The sequence below is a fragment of the Paroedura picta genome, chromosome 9, assembly GCF_049243985.1.
Source record: "Paroedura picta isolate Pp20150507F chromosome 9, Ppicta_v3.0, whole genome shotgun sequence".
Taxonomy (NCBI): Eukaryota; Metazoa; Chordata; class Lepidosauria; order Squamata; family Gekkonidae; genus Paroedura; species Paroedura picta.
This window is the reverse complement of record NC_135377.1, coordinates 47,767,861-47,783,311: the sequence shown is the minus strand read 5'-3', so window position 1 is coordinate 47,783,311 and position 15,451 is coordinate 47,767,861. Positions and strand designations below refer to the sequence as shown.

Below are 15,451 nucleotides of genomic sequence, written 5' to 3'. Positions count from 1 at the left end.
GAGGCACACTGAGAGACATGCAGCAAGAAAGAGAGACACAGAGAGCGCCGCCCCTGCTGTGAGGGAGAGAGAGACAGACAAAGCTGCCCCAAACTGCACACCAGCCCTGCTTCCCTCCTAAGAATGAGCCCTAATTACCTGCTATGCCTCCTGCTGCAGGGCACATGGAGAGACACTCATTGAGAGGGAGAGAGACACACACACGGAGAGAGATCTGCACCTCCTGGTGTCCCCTGGGTCCTAGTGTCCATTGCATTCCTGCTTGCAATGGGCTTTCTTGCAAGTTTAATTATAAGGACTAGTGTTCTACATAACTATAGCAGCTGGCCTAATTGTGTAAGTAAAAGTAACCAATGTGCTGCCAGAAATGGTGAGAGAACAGTCATAGGATTATGGTGGCCACACTGCCAGGCAATGAGTGACTTTGCTGATAATGTAGTTACCATGTGTTTTAAAACATATCCAAATGTTTAAAATGAGTGACTCATTGAGAGGTCATTTTTATCATATTTTAGATAATAAAAAACGGTCATCTAGAGCAAATATGGTCAGTATTGTATCTTCATTTCTAACAGAACAATTGCTTGTGCTTCACTAGATGCAAATAACATAAAATATGCTTTCACTTTAGTAAAGCTTTCCTTTTCAAAAATAAAATACAGTCCTCTACAGCCAGAATAGCTATGTGTGGACAAGAAGGCTAAAGTGTACATCAGCTTTTCTCAACCTTTTTTACCATTGAGAAACCACTGAAACATTCTTTGCGGTTCAAGAAAACCCTGGTTTTGAAAGCTTGGTGTACATGTTTGAGGCTTTGAGACTTTGTCATACTTGAAATATACATGCATGGAAAGATCCAAAGTCCTGTGGAATTCTCTCTTCCCTCTTCCATGTGTTCTGCTTGCATGGAATGCATTTTCTTCTGTCAGTTGCACACTCACTCATATTATTTTCCTGCAACACTGGAAGAACCATGCACAACCAAAGCCATAGGGAGGGCATGCACAAGGTTGTGCTTGTCGGCTTTAAAACAAAAGAACACCCATAAAATATTTTCTTTGAAAAAGCCAGGTTTCCAGTTTGTTTATTTATTTAGAAGATGTTTATTCTACTCTTCTCCTACAGTGGGGAGCCAAAGCAGATGTCAACATGAAATAAACATAAAAACACAATCCAGAAGATAAAATTATACCTCCACCAGTCCGTCAAATGCAAACTTCAGGAAGGTAATGAGCCACAAGGACATTCCAAGCTAGTAATGGCTCTGCACACAAGTCCACTGGCTAGGAGCAAAGGGCCCTGAAAATATGCTAAGGGCTTGTTCTTAGCTCATTCTTGGCCATGTCCAGGTTTGAAATTACCTGCAGTGAGGGAAGAATGAATGATCAACATATGTCTCTTTTGGCTTTGCATTTTCTAGTGCCTTCTATTTAGGCTTTATCCAAAATTTCCCCAGAGCCTGATATTCTCTAAAATTAATCATTACTTTATAGCAGGGGTGGCTAAACTATGACTGTCCAGATGTTCATGAACTACAATGGCATTTAGCCCCTCCAGCATAACCAGTTGTCAGAGGCTCATGGGCATTGTAGTCTATGAACATCCGGAGAGCCACAGTTTGGCCATCCTTGTTTCATATTAGGCAATAACATTATTTTTCATAGGTATACCATGCCATTAAGGTTCCTAGTTAAATAAGCAAAGGCAGAACCAGACGACTGGAGGAGAGCAAATGTTATCCCAATCTTCAAAAAACAAAGGCGAGATGACCCAGGAAATTATAGGCCAGTAAATTTAACCTCAGTTACAGGGAAGATAGTGGAGTAAATTTTAAAGAATCTGTAAATCTGTAAATATCTGAAGGGCAGTTTGTTGATCCAGGGAAGTCAGCATGGATTTGTTACCAGCAGGTGCTGTCAGACTTACCTGGTTTCCTTCTTTGACCAAGTGATGGGCTTACTAGATTATGGAAACTCGGTGCTGTTTACCTGGATATAGTTAGCCTTTTGAGAAGGTTCCCCATGATATTCTGATGGGTAAAGTGGAGGACTGTAGATTGGATTTTTTGATGGTTAAGTGGATAGGGACTGCACTCAAAGAGTAGTTGTTAATGATATTTCATCAGATTGGAGGTGAGCAGTGGGATGCCACAGGTCTCAGTAATGGGTCTGGTACTTTTCAACATTTTTATCAATGATCTGGATGAGGGAGTGGTGGGACTATTCATTACATTTGCAGATGACACCAAATTGGGAGGAGTAGTGAACACCCTAGAACAGGGGTCCTTAACCCCCGGTCTGCGGCCCGGTACCGGGCCGCAAAGGCCATGGTACCGGGCCGCCAGCAGCCGTGCCTTCCTCCCCCCCCCCCGCAACGAGAAGGGGGGAAGAAGCAGGCACGGCCACCGGCACGCCAGCGACGCAAACGCGCACGTGCAGAGCTGCCGCACATGGGTGTTTGCGCCCCCTGCTGGCGAAAATGCACACACGCAGCAACTCTGCGCATGCGCGTTAATGCCACCTAGTGGCGAAAACGTGCATGCGTGACAACTGCACGTGCGCGTTTGTGAGCAGCGGCGGCGGCTGGGCCACCGGCTCTCTCCAACCCTCGGAGGCGGTCCCCGACTACTAGAAGGTTGGGGACCGCTGCCCTAGAAGTTCAGTGAGATCTGAACTTGCTGAAAAGTGGACAAATGAGAGCAAGACACAATTCAATAATGATAAATGCAGAGTTCTACATCTGGGTCACAAAAATGAGAAGCATACATTCTGGATGGGAGATACACTTCTAGGGACCAGTATGTGTGAATAAGATCTTAGCGTACTTGTGGACTGTAAGCTAAATATTAGACAGCATGATGCAGCTGTAAAGAAGGTGAATGCAGCCTTGGGCTGTATCAACAGAGGCATCACATTGAAATCCCAAGATGTCATAGTCCCTCTGGTTACCACATTGGTCAGACCCCACATGGAGTACTGTGTGCAGTTCTGGAGGCCTCACCTCAAAAAGGATGTGGACAAAATTGAGAGGCAGCAGAGAGTGATGAAGATGATTCAGGGCCTATGGGGAAAGGCTGAAAGACTTGAGAATATTCAGCCTCGAGAAGAGGAGGTTTAGAGAGAACATGATTCCTCTCTGAGTATTTGAAAGGTTGTCACTTGGAAGAGGGCAAGGAGCATGGTATTGTAGTTAGGAGCAACAGTTTCTAATCTGACAAGCCAGGTTTGATTCCCTTCTCATTCACATGCAGTGAGCCGGGTGACCTTGGGCTCCTCACAGCCCTGATAGAGCTATTTTGACCAGCAGTAATATCAGGGCTCTCCGAGCCTCACCTACCTCACAGGGTGTCTGTTGTGGGGAGAGGGAAGGGGATTATAAACTGCTGCTTCTGTTGGCAGCAGAGGATAGGACCTTCAGTAATGACTTTAAACTATGTGTAGAACAGTATTGTCTCAATATCAAGAAACACATTTTTCAAAGGCAGAATACTTCAACAGTGGAACTGGCTGCCTAAGGAGGTGGTGAGCTCCCCCTTACTTGCAGTCTTCAAACATCAGCTGGACAGATACTTACCATGGATGCTTTAGGTTGATCCTGCATTGAGCAGGGGGTTAGACCTCATGGCCTGTATGGACCCTTTCAACTCTATGATTCTAAATACTGACTAACAGGAGGCAAGAGGAAGATATACACAGAAAGTTGTCTTATACTTAGCCAAATTGTTTAACTTTCAGGGCCAGCATTGCACATTCTGACTGGTAACAGCTATCGCGGGTCTCAGAGGTATTTATTTTATATCACCATCTACATGGGCCTTTTAATTGAAGATGACGGTGATTTAATCTGGGAGTTTCTGAATGCAAAGCAGTTGCTCTCCCACTGAGCCGCAGCTCCCTAAATAGATACAGGCAAAGGTAAATGGAAAAACTAATAGTGGCTCTTGAAGGTTGTGACACATCTAGTTTGACCCTAATCTATCTAATTGTTTTGTGTTGCCAATTTCTGTGCACATTCATTACGATGCTGCCTGGTATGTGATGGGGAGAGATGATGACTTATGAACAGTGAACCACTGCAGATAAAGCTTTAGTAAACCAACAGCATAATCCTGTACAGATTGTACTGTAAGATGTGTGGGAAGCGACTGAGTTTCTGAGGAAGCTACTTGTCATCTATAGGTTGCCTTTAGAAGCTCAATTTCCTCCCTTCTCTGAATAGGAGTAAATTACTTACAAAATCTTCCCATGCTGACTTTTCTTTCTGTATTTTCTGAAAAGTAAAACAAACAGCATGGGTCAAATCCAAGGCTTCTAGGAGGGAAATGAGTTCATTGATAGAGATGGGTATGAACCAGCAAAATATTTTGGTTCCATAGTTCATGGGCTGCCCAATTTGTGCATCATGAACTGTCACAAACTTTTAGGTACCAAACAAACTAATTTGGTTTGTGATGTGAAAGAATGCCTCCCCTAGAAGACTAGAAACACAAAGATTTTGAGGAACCTCTGGCTGACACACCTCTACCATTTTGGTGTAGTGGTTAGGAGTGCGGACTTCTAATCTGGTATGCCGGGTTCAATTCTGCACTCCCCTACATGCAACCAGCTGGGTGACCTTGGGCTCGCCACAGCACTGATAAAACTGTTCTGACCGAGCAGTGATATCTGGGCTCTCAGCCTCACCCACCCTACAGGGTGTCTGTTGTGGGGAGAGGAATGGGAAGGTGGCTGTAAGCCGCTTTGAGCCTCCTTCGGGTAGGGGAAAGCGGCATATAAGATGCAACTCTTCTTCTTCATCTTCTTCCTACCTGCCATCCAGGTTTTGTGAAGACTGGATTTACAGGGTCCAAGAAGGTGCTTTTTGGTGAAAGGACAGGTGCAGGCCCATGAGTGTACAGAACATATAATTGTGCAAGCTAGAGACATCAAACTCACAGGGGATATTCCCATGATGCACCTTTACATGCTCTTTAAATTATGTGCAAATTGGATTTAGGGGGTCCAAGTTATGGGCCCCCCAGAGAAGATGCCTCCAGGAAAGTCCAGTTATGGACTCCCCTCTCCAAAGTCTCTGTTACAGGAGTCTATGGAATGGCTCAGGAACTGGAAACAAGGCAAGTCTTCCCCCGATGCTCACTGCCTCCCAAGTCTCCAAAGGCAGGCTTTGAAAGACAGAAAGGCAGACATCCCCAGAGTTTCAGCTGAAGCTCCCCAGAGGGTGAGGAAAACATCCTCCCCTTCCACATCACAAATCCTTGTTGCTGTTCCAAACTCAAGTACGCTTCTCCATTGCCCCTTCCATCCCAGCACCAGGTGCCTCCCCCCTTCTCTAATCCTGGGGTCTAATTTACAGCCTTCAGTTTGGAATTATTTCTGCAACCTCCCCATTGACTCTTGTGTGTCTGTCAGGTGTGCCAAGTCCATGTCCTGAGAGGTGCTACTCCTCAACACTTCTCCTTCATCTTCCTCAGGCACTTGCAAAGATGTTGCTGCCGAAGGATAAAGGCCCACTCCCTCTCAGCAGGAAGATGCAGATAAATCCAGGAGGCCCCTCCAAGAAAGGCTCCCTGCACTTGGTGGGACATCAAGGCAGGTAACCTTCAGGAGGTCATCCCTGCAGGGATCTTGTTACTGACAGTGCTATCCAAAAGGGCTACTCAGAGGGCCTTGCTGGTGATATGATTGCTGTGATGACCAAGCCTTATCCCTCATGAGGACATAGCCTTTTCCTGACTGCTGGTTCCTTGGTATTCAGTTTGCTCATGGAAAACCCTGAGCTGACAAGTCTTGCCTGCCATGTACTTCTCTGCAGTGGTGATGGTTAAGGCTCAGCTCTCCAGAACACAAGACAGAACCATGCACTTCACAGCAGAACTTTGGCACAGACAGCAGTATGCCTACGCCTCCCTCACTACCCACTGGTGGCAAATCGAGGACTTCTCTGTCTGGACTGTCGGGCCCAGCACAGGTGGGGACAATCCTGCCAACAGGCAACAAGGTAGTTCTACTCCATGTGCAGGGGATGAATGCATATCACACAGCACAAAACATCACTGGCATGATGCAGAGTAGCCTAAGGGAGTGAGTGAGTGGCGTCGGCATTGTCTGTGGCTAAAGTCACGGATGCCAGCACCATATTGGCAGCAGTGAAGACTGTACACCCGAGGGCATTGTCTGACTGCACATGCTTCTCTTGGTGCTAAAGGATATTCTGGGGCTGAAGAACACTATCAAGGCCACCTGGGATGCTTCAACCCTTGAGATGCGGTCTTTGCTTAAGATCTGCCAGTGCCTGGCTGCCCACTTCTCACTCAGCAGAGAGGTGGGGTGGCTCAGAGCTCTGAGTTTGCTTCAAACCCAAACTCCACCAAGGGAAATGTGTTCACAATCAGGATGGGTGGGAAGGTATAAAATGTGGGTCTTCAGTCAAGGCACCCACTGGCTAAGCCCCCCTGCCCAGCATGACCCCTGAATCCACCTAAAACCCAAACCCCACCGGAGAGAGATGTCCACAATCTGGAATAAATGAATGCACTTGACTTTTAGCTAGTTCCCTGCCTCTGTGTTACTGCCAACATCCAACAGAGGAGAGGGTGTGGAGCTGAACTGAGAGTATATATAGCATTGTAGTCCCATAGAGCAGAATGGGAATTCTGTTATTGACAGCCTGTTAAGCTTTGGAGGGCCCCCTCCCTGTTGCTTTGAGGTTTGGTAAACATTTGGATTGAATAGAGATGATCTGACTATAACCACAGTGGGGGCTCTGCACTGGGCTGCCGGCTGGAGTTTGAGCTGAGGCAGGTTGCCCCCCTCTTCCTGCTCTTGCACAAGGGAGCATTTGGCCCAGTGCACTTCATCTACTCTGGATTTGTGTTCCCACATGGGAGCCAGGGCAGCAAAGTTTCCAGCATGGAAATGGCCTCTGCTTGGAAGTGTATCCATTCACAAACCACCACAAGCTGCTTTAAATTTCATGGAAAGTTTGTGCTGGTTGACCTGCTATGAGATTCAATATGTGTACCACAAACCCACCAAAATTCATGAACGTTAGTTTGTGAGCCAGTTCTTGTCTGGACTATTAATGGAACCAGTTTTTCTACTGCACCAGCAGCCCCCTATTCCATCTCCACAAAAACTACTGATGAGAGTTCAGAGACCCTGCAGAAAAAGATGCCTGTAGCATATGGGGCAGCAGAGTGGAATTAGAAACAGCTCTACTCCTACTGATGTAGGGCTGAATTCTTCCTTTCTCATGTAATACTGAGCAGTTCTTGGCCTTATTTCTGATGTAAGATTTAGTTTTATAATATATGAGTGAATGTTCTATAACTAAATCCTTACTTTTGTTATGCTATTTCCGAAATGACACATTTCACTTGGAGAGTACAATCATTTTCCTCTTGGAAGTCTCCTTAAAGGCAGCACTCTATGTTTCCTACTGTGTTTTCTTTAAATATAGCTCTCACCTGACTGGTGCCTTGATGTTATCTGTCACAAAGGAAAACCCATTCTTTCTCGTTACCCTACAGGTAGCTGAATATTTTTAAGTGTGCTTGAAACATGGGCACAACTTTTGTGTTCAGAAAAAGCAGTTGGCACTGAACCTTGAATTGGGGTGCTCTGCAGTATAGGACAGGACTTCCCTTTTCAGTCTTGCAAATAAAACAATTAAAAATATTGAGTTATAAAAAGAGGTGTGGACGTCTTACAAAACACTTCTTAAATGTCTTTACGTGATAAGCAGGGCAGTAACAAATATTCATGCCTTTATGACCCAAAATAATGTGTCTTAGCAAAAAATGAAACAAAATAAAACAAAAATATAGGAATGCAGTTCCTCTCATGGGCCAATTCTACATGGGTGAAAAAGGCTGGGGCAGCATGTACATGAGGTTAATCCCTGTGTCCACATTACATTGATATCATTCCACCCCCTCCAGGGCCTGCTGTAGATCAGACTCTCATTTAGCATATGTTAAGGGAATGTTAAGGGAATGCAGAAGAATCAGCATTCCCTTTTCACACTGTGGGGGCCTATAGAGGCTGAAATGCCTCGGTCAGCTTCACAGCGCCGCAGAGTGGCCTGGGGCTTTAAAAAGTTTTTGCAGAAAGATAGAATTGCCTGTTCCCACACAATTCCAGCTTCCTGCAAAATATTAAAAAATGCTATCCCCCCCCCCCACAGTGGAACCTGTGTGCCACAGCTGCATCCCCCAGGGGGACATATTTCAGCTGTAGACCAGGTACTCCACTGAAATGTGTCCCAATGGGGGACACATTTTAGTAACAGAGCCAATCTGGTGTTGAAATGTGTCCCCCATGGGGACCCAGAAGGCTGCAGAGCAGGCAGCTATGCACCACCAGTGGCCAGGTGCGGCTACTGCCATGTGCAATTGGCCATGGAATGGTATTTCCATCTGCAGAGAAAAAAGACAGCAGGCTAGGAGTGGTGGCATACAATCATAATTAATTAAAAATAAATTAAAATATATACCCCCTTTCTCTGTCTTAAGTAATCTCAAAGAGACTTTGTTTATCTTTATCTTTGAGTAATCAGGTTGATTTTGTGTCTGAAGAGATGAAGTCCTGATTAAATAATGGAGAGATCCATTCTGCTCCTAGGTTTGAAATTTGGGGCAGTCAAAAAATACAATCCACAGAATTGACTGTTATTTCCACAATTATAGACTCTATCTCAATATGGAATTCCATTGAATCTTCTTAACATCACTGCTGAAATTTGTGTGAAAATACCTCATGAGATATCTGAGATGTTCCAGTTGCTCCCTAGATTGACTTATTACTGAGCACTTGTATTTCTTTATCTTTTTTTTCACTAAAGGAACATTTAACTTAGTAACATAGATAGCTTTTGAACACTACTCAAAAAGGAACTTATAAGTTGGCATAGGCCAACTTCAGATCTTGATGGAAGAGCAGTATCATCAGTATATAAGAGACAGGGTAATTGAACATGAGCCAGGCAGGGTGAATGAAATTCATCTCCAGAATTATGAGAAGTTAAATTATTAAGGTACAAGTTAAATAGCAATGGATACATCCTTGTTTGTCTTTTCTACTCAGTGGAATAGCACTGGTAAGTTCACCAGATAGCCCACATCTCACCTAGGCAGTAGGCTGATCATTTAATTGTTGGATCAGGAAAAGGAAATGTTTGTCAAAAGACAATTTATTCAGTTTGTCTCGTAGTATTTGTCTAGGCAATAAGTCAAAAGCTGCTATGAGATCCATAAAGGTAACATTCCATCTTTTGAACTAGAATAAATTGGAGAATATGACAATGGTCAACTGCACTAACTCCTCTACAGAATCCATCTTTCTGTTACCCCAGTATGGCTTCATACTCAATACAGAGAATTAACTTCTTACATAGCAAGGAAATACGTAGTTTTTCCATCACTGATACCAATCTTATGGGATAATTATTTGGGTCTGTTGGATCACTTAAAAAAAAAATAGGGACTGTTATTGCATGTTGCCAAGATGTGGGCATAATTCCTGTCCCAGTGATTTGTATGAATATTGGTGACAAAATCTCTACCCACCAGTTGGTATTTGCTTTAAGCAGTTCTACAGGTATCAGGTCAAGCCTAGTGCCTTGCCAGATTTAATTTAAGATATTAAAGAATTTAATTTCCAATATTGTGACAGGGGGGCATTTCTCTAGCTTTAAAGTAAGAAGCATTTGGGCAGGAATACTATTGGCAGATGGTGTTACAAATAAAGCTTTGAAATGTGCCTCTCATCAATTAGCAGAGATGTAACAGAAGCAGGGATCTGGTTTTTAGCTCATTTGTGATTATATTTTTTGTTTGGAAGTCCAAATTCAATGTTTCCGTGAGGTAACTATTTTGTTTTTGATAAGCATTCTGAATGTACATTTCAACAAGAAAATCTATTTGAGTATGCCTCTGTCATTGCATAATTTGAATTGCTAATGCATGTAGCAAATTGCCCTTTTAAGTGCCCTACAGTCAGTATTGAACCATTTATCCTGTCTGCTGTGGCCATGCAAATCCCTCATCAGACCATAAGATACATATAATGGTTGAAACAGTTTTATACTCATTACACCCAAGTTTCTCTACAGGAAGAATAAATTGAACTTTTCGCCTCGACAGTCTTGAGGACTACTCTTTAAGCAGTTTACTTCCTTCATAACATCATTGTTCCAATGCACTTGTCTGGTACAATTCTGGCTTAACCGAAGTGGGATGGCAGTTTGAAGAAGGTTGCATTGTGGGGTATTTGATATTAACTGCAAAGGAAAATGATCACTATGCATACATTCAGCTGTCTCAAGTGAATCAATCAGGTTGAGCAAACTGATACTATAGAATAATCAGTAACACTCGTGCCGTATTGATTAATATATGTAAAGACCTCCTTGTTGTCAACACACAGGAATCCATTAACAAATAATTGAGAGCCATTGTTAGTAATTAAAGAGGTTAGTCTCTTCCCAGTACTGTTGATCTTAATCTTTAGAACTTCTTGGCTCCAGAAAAAAAGTTATTTATTGACTGATCTTTAAAACTTTTAAAGAAAAGTTCTTCATAAGTTGTACCAGTTGGAGCATTAAAATCACCAAACAACATGAAAAGGATCTAGGAGTCTTAGTAGATAATACATTGAACATGAGTCAGCAGTGTGACTCAGTGGCTAAAAAGGCAAATGGGATTTTGGGCTGTACCAAACGTAGTATCGTGTCCAGATCACGGGAGGTGATGGTACCGCTTTACTCTGCTCTGGTTCGGCCTCACTTGAAGTACTGTGTTCAGTTTTGGTCACTCCAATTGAAGAGGGATGTTGACAAACTAGAATGTGTCCAGAGGAGGGCAACAAAGATGGTGAGTGGTTTGAAGACCAACATGTATGAAGAAAGATTAGGGAAGCTTGGTCTGTTTAGCCAAGAAAGGAGACCACAGAGAGGGGATTTGATAACCATCTTCAAGTATTTAAAAGGGTGCTATATAAAGGATGGAGCAGAATTGTTCTCTCTTGCCCCAGAGGGACAGACCAGAACGAATGGGATGAAATTAATTCAAAAGAAATTCCATCTAAACATCTGGAAGAAGTTCCTGACAGTTAGAGCAGTTTCTCAGTGGAACAGGCTTCCTCGGGAGGTGGTGGGTTCTTCATCTTTGGAAATTTTTAAACAGAGGCTAGATAGCTATCTGACAGAGAGGCTGATTCTGTGAAGGCAAAGGGGTGGCAGGTTACAGTAGATGAGCGATTGGGATGTGAGTGTCCTGCATAGTGGACATAGGGGGTTGGACTAGATGACCCATAAGGTCCCTTCCAACTCTATTATTCTATGATTCTATGAATGGAACTGATGGGTACATATAACCAACTTTCTGAATAAATATATTAAATTTAGGCTACATTAATAGATTGTGAGAATTGCAACTATCCTGTGTCTCTACCATAAAGTCTTGGCAGTCATTAGAATCTTAATGTTAGTCATCTTGGGACTGTAATAATGGGAATCCCTGTTTATATAGAGAGATTTGTATTGTGAGATATATGCCAGAAAAATGAAATCAGTACACATGCTTGCAACATGTCCTATGAATGTAAATTTCACCAATATAAGTTCTGCATGACCAGTTCTACTCAACAGCTATACTGAGTCCATTTTATTTTGTTTTGCAACATAATAGAAAAAATTCTTAAATGTTGTCAGATACAAAATAAGTAGACTGTGATTATCCAACAAAATTTGTTTAGCCATAAGTGCTCTTATATAATGAGTTTGAAATTTTTGAACTCAAATGTATTAAGTGCACTCAAGACTATGAGAAAATTGCCCTAATCACTCAAAAGCAAGCAAATGCAAAACTGAATAATAGTGACTATAGGCCTATGCTGCAAAATGTAGTCATGAAAAAACACAAAAAGCTCCTGAAAATGTTCTGAAAATAAAAATGACTCTTGCCAAAGTACTATGACAAACCAGGTTTGGATTGACTGGGAGTTAACTAATGGTTGCACCACAGGGATCTACAAGTAAATTTATCAAAAGGTGATGGGACAAGCTTCTGTTAGCAGAGTAATTGACACAGCAACAACCTGATTAATGAGTACATAAAGGTTTATTTAGGAATCAACATACTTGATAGGAAAGAGGTGAGACAGAGATAGGTTCCTAACTACATCTCCAGCTGAGAAAGAGAGTAGGACTGAGTGTGTCACTTCTGAGAATAAGCAGGAAATTGCCCTAAGAGTAGCAATCTGGAGACAGAGAAGGAATGACACTTAACAGGGGAGAAGATGCTTCTTCTCTTCTTCTTTGTATACCAGACATTGGCTTTTCCAACAGCTTCATCTGTTACATATCTCCAAGCAGCCGTGGCAGCCATATTTGAACACAATTGGGGTATCATGGACTCATGTTGTCACACAATCTGCTACACTGGCCACCCGGGCCAAGATATGCTCAGCTGTATGCATTTAATTATTTTGAGGCAATTAAATTGTTTACGTCACTTTGGCGATCAATTTAGGAATAGGTTTAAGTCATCACAGAATCAACCTTTCTGGAGCCTTTGATTGTGCTGTTTATCCTACTTAATGAAGAGCTTTCATGGTGAGCAGATTAATGAAGGTTGTCCTATTACCTAAAGTTGTACCAGTCACTTTATTGGAGTGTACCTAATTAGAGAAGTGTAAAACAAGATACCATTTCAATTAACTAACAAAGCCATTATGAAGCATCTAATTTCTTTCAGTTTCTCATCTATATCTTCAGTTTAAAATGAGATTGTGAAAAGGTCATTGGCCTCTCTTCTCATCATCTGAACATAGACTTGCTAGAAAATGTCACTGCACCTAAATTGACAGTGCTCCGTTTATTTGCTTCATTTTCATTACTTTACCAACAGAATCCATAAAGCTAACATTGAATTTTTTTTTTTAAGTTAGATAGAGGTTCCCAAGTTTCATTACGTTTTTGGGAGAGACAGCATCAGGCTTTTTGTGCAAAACCAAGGCATGAGTGATATACATCATCACTATAGATATACATCTATAGATGCAGTGGGCTAGCATTAGTTGTAGATGGCTGAAATAATCCTTTGTTTTCCAAGAAAAAGAAAGAAAAACTAAATATGTCTAACACAATAAAATCAGAGTCCAGTAGCACCTTTAAGACCAACAAACATTTATTCAAGGCATGAGCTTTTGAGTGCAAGCACTCTTTGCCAGACTTGCACTCGAAAGCTCACACCTTGAATAAATCTTTGTTGATTTTAAACTGGACTTAAACTGCTACTGGACTCTGATTTTATTCTGCTACTTCAGACCAACATGGCTACTCATTTGAAACTGTCATGTAGGGATGCCTGGGGATCCCCTGGAATTATAGCTCATGTCCAGGCAACAAAGATCAGCTCCCCTGGAGAAAAGGGTTGCTTTGGAGGGTGTAATTCATAGCATTATACTCCACTGAGGATCTTCCCTGCCCCAAATCCTGCTCACTACAACCCCATTGTTATGTCTGTGGGCATTTGGACACTGATGCAAATGATGGCTTCTGCCAGCCAAGGAACTAACCAATCAAAAGAACCTGTTAAAGTCCAACCAGATTGCTCTGCTTAGGGCCAATCAGATTAATTTGCTTAGGGCCAATTAGAGGCAGCAGCGGGTTGCCTGAAAGGTATAAAAGTGCATGAGTTTGCCTGTTTTTCTCTGTTCAGTATTTGGAGTTTGTTGCTGGAGTTGCTAAGTAAAAAGAGCTGTTCTGAAGAATTGGAGTCTGTGTTCACTGAACCCACAGACTTAATACCCACCCTCCAAATCTCCAGGTATTTCCCAACCCAGAGCTGGTGACCCTATATAGCAACAAGCCTCAATCTGTTTCTCTGCAGCACCATGGAAAATTGTGTTGAATGCCTGTCTCTCCACAACAGAGGTATTTACGAGGACCTTGTAATATTCCTCTCTGCACACATCAGATTTGTATCCCTTATGGCTTTATATAAATCCCCCCTCCTGTATTTCCCATTACCCTCCCACTTCCTAGGGAAGGAAACAAGGAGATGAATTAGAGTGTTTGGCAACTGTGAAATGTGTGTTGCTGAGATTTAGTCTGGCAACTTTGTGAAACTGCTGTCTTCTCTTACCTTATTCTTCTTTTTCTCTCCTGGCAACCTTTCTTCACTCACTCAACCATCAATCTTTTTCTGTAGCCTCATCTTCAGTTTTTCCATATTATATTTTTTGTTCCTCCTAGCACCAGCTTTGCCTTCTCCCCCCCCCCCCATTGTTTACTTTTCCATCTGTCTCTCTCCTGCTCCCACACACTGATGCTAAAGCATGGAATCATCAGCATGGTTGGTTGCAGGTTGCTTAGCAACCCCTAAATGGCCAAAAAGATCTCACAATGTAGTCTCATGAGATCTCAGTGGCACACTGTTCTTAAAGAAACAGACATTGCTTCTATAATTTTTAATTTTTCTAGCAGCAAGGTAATATTTAAAAATATTGTATATGTTTTATATTTTTCTACATTTTATCATGTCCATGCTTCCAACAATGTGTTAAATATTCCAAAATCTCCAGATATATCCCTGCCCATGCAAGAATGCTTTGGAATATTCAGGAAGCTACTTGAAGGGACAGAGTGTAGAAGGAACCAGCAAGCAGCTCTCCCAATGGGGAAAGCTGCTTGCTGGCTCTTTAAATTCCCCTCTCCTCTCAGGGTTCAGGGAGTAGTCTCCCTCCCTAGGGTTGGGCACTTTGGCGTCTGAAGTGGCCATTCACACCTGAAGCAGCCAGTGCCGCAGTGGGGGGGGGGGGAGGGAAGGCACAGGTGCTGGTGTGCTGGCCAGTGTGCCAACCAGTGCACCAGTGCCCACGTCTCTCCTCCCCCCTGCGCCACTGGCTGCTTCGGGCGTGAATGGCCACTTCGGATGCTGAAATGCCCAACCCTACTACCTACAGACTGATCGGGTGGTGCAGAGGAAGAGGAGCTGGCAAGCAGCTCTCCCAATGGGGAAAGTGGCCAGCTCTTTAAACTCCCCACCCCACCTCTCTGTCACAGTGTAGGAAAAAACCTCCCTTCAGCCTAATGCAGTGGCATGGGGGTGGGAGGAGCTGGCAATGGGGAAAACCACTTGCCAGATGTTTAAATCTCCCCATCCCAATTAGGCACCAGGGAGAAGGCCACTTGGTGACCATTGTGTTGCAGCATGCAATGGGCTTCACTGCTCATTTTTAAATAGTTTTCTTCTTGTATGTGTTTTTTGATCCAAATTCTGAGGCTCATTTCAAAATTAAATGCAATGATTCTTCCTTTTGTCTAGGGATCTTAGAGTAGTACATTTGCTATCATCTCAATAAAAGTCCCACGAAGAAGGTAAAAGTGAGAAACTAAGTAAGACTATTCTATACTATTCCCCTTGCACGTCATGCATACTGTTTCAGTC

At 42.9% G+C, this 15,451-nt stretch overlaps 1 long non-coding RNA gene across 1 annotated transcript; it reads right to left on the bottom strand.

Annotated features, from left to right (window-relative positions):
- Positions 1 to 1,052: 1,052 nt before the first annotated feature.
- Positions 1,053 to 14,315, bottom strand: LOC143844245 (uncharacterized). The gene is made up of 3 exons (XR_013233891.1): positions 14,147 to 14,315; positions 4,234 to 4,269; positions 1,053 to 1,361 (listed from the first exon to the last, which is right to left on the bottom strand). It is a non-coding gene; the product is annotated as an uncharacterized LOC143844245 (long non-coding RNA).
- Positions 14,316 to 15,451: the final 1,136 nt, after the last annotated feature.